Source organism: Herpailurus yagouaroundi, unplaced genomic scaffold (genome assembly GCF_014898765.1).
Source record: "Herpailurus yagouaroundi ecotype Mexico unplaced genomic scaffold, PumYag 192, whole genome shotgun sequence".
Classification (NCBI taxonomy): domain Eukaryota; kingdom Metazoa; phylum Chordata; class Mammalia; order Carnivora; family Felidae; genus Herpailurus; species Herpailurus yagouaroundi.
In genome coordinates this window covers 6,418,101-6,420,007 of record NW_024412423.1, presented here as the reverse complement: position 1 = coordinate 6,420,007, position 1,907 = coordinate 6,418,101, and the positions used below count along the sequence as shown (strand labels likewise).

General features: G+C 38.6%; 1 non-coding gene across 1 annotated transcript; it reads right to left on the bottom strand.

Moving 5' to 3' along the window:
* LOC121010906 (U6 spliceosomal RNA) lies at positions 1 to 107 on the bottom strand. Its single transcript, XR_005781421.1, has one exon. It is a non-coding gene; the product is annotated as a U6 spliceosomal RNA (small nuclear RNA).
* Between the last annotated feature and the right edge of the window lie 1,800 nt (positions 108 to 1,907).

The following is a 1,907-nucleotide window of genomic DNA, read 5'->3' as shown; positions in this document are numbered from 1 at the left end:
ATCTCATCTCATCTCATTAAGTCTCTTCATCTCGTCCTTGAGCAGGGGCTATGCGTATATTCTCTGTACCATTCCAATTTTAGCATATGTGCTACTGAAGTGAGCACATCTTTGACAGTCTCTTCAACAAATGGTGTTTGGAAAATGGGACAGCTACATGCAAAAGAATGAACCTGGACCGCTTTCTTTTCACCATACATAAAAGTAAACTCAAAATGGAGACGTGAAACCGGAGACATCCTTGAAGAGAGCACAAGCAGTAAATTTTCTGGTATCTGTCACAGCAACATTTTTCCAGATATGTCTCCTGAGGCAAAGGAAATAAAAACAAAAATGGACTGCAGGGACTGCATCAAAATAAAAAGCTTCTGTATAGCAAAGGAAACAAGCAACAAAACTAAAAGGCAACCTATGGAAGGAAAGAAGATATTTGCAAATGACCTGATAAAGGGTTAATATCCAAAATATATAAGGAAATGATTGAACTCAACACCCAAGAAACAATCCAATTAAAAAATGGGCAGAAGACACGATCAGACATTTCTCCATAGAAAACACGCAGATGGCCAACAGACATAAGAACATCAACATCACTCATGATCAGGGAAATGCAAACCACAACTACGAGGTATCACCTCACACCTATCAGAATGGCTAAAATAAAAAACACAAGAAACAAGTGTTGGTAGGATGTGGAGAAAAGAACACTTGTGCACTGTTGGTGGGAATACAAATTGGTGCAGCCACTCTGGAAAACAGTATGGAAGTTCTTCAAAAAATTCAATATAGAGCCACATTATGATCTAGTAATCCCACTACTGGGTATTTACTACAAAAATACAAAAACACTACTTCAAAGGGATATATACACCCCTATATTAATTGCAGTATTATATATAATAGCCAAATTATGTAAAGAGCCCAAGTGTCCACTGACTGATGAATGGATAAAGAAGATGTGGCATGTATACAATGGACTATTATTCATCCACAAAAGGAATGAAATCTTGCCATTTGTAACAACACGAATGGAGCTAGAATAATGCTAAGAAAGTCAGTCCATCACAGAAAGACAAATACCATATGATTTCACTCATATGTGGAATTTAAGAAATAAAACAAATGAGCAAAGGAAAAAAAAGAAAGAGAGAGAAAGACAAACCAAGAAACAGACCCTTAACTCTAGAGAACTGATGATTACCAGAGGGGCGGTGGGTGGTGGATGGCTGAAATAGTGATGGGGATTTAAGAGGACACTTATCATGATGAAAACAAGAATAATGAAAAAAAAAAAAAGAAAAGTAATTACAGGATACATTTATTTAAAACTAATAATTCCCCGGGCACCTGGGTGGCTCAGTCGGTTGAGTGTCTGACTTTGGCTCAGGTCACAGTTCGTGGGTTCGAGCCCCGTGGCAGGCTCTGTGCTGACAGCTCAGAGCCTGGAGCCTGCTTCGGATTCTGTGTCTCCCTCTCTCACTGCCCCTCCCCCACTCATGCTCTGTCTCTCAAATGTGAATAAATATTTAAAAAATTAAGAAAAACCCCAAAACTAATAATTCCCATGAGCCACATGGATGGTTCAGTCAGTGACCACCCCTAGATTTTGGCTCAGGTCAGGATCTCTAGGTCCTGACATTGAGCCCTGCGTCAATCTCCACCCTGAGCATGGAGACTGCTTGAGACTCTCTCCCTCCCTCTCCCTTTGCCTCTCCCCAGCTTGCACATGCAGCACACGTGCACTCTGTCTACAAAATATAAAAAAATAAAATTTTAAAATTAAAAAATTCCCGAAGATACCTGATACATATTTTATATGTGGATTTGCCTTTATTTGGACTCAATAATGTACATACAAAAGTGATTTCTTTTTAAAAAAATTTTTTAACCTTTATTTATTTTTGAGA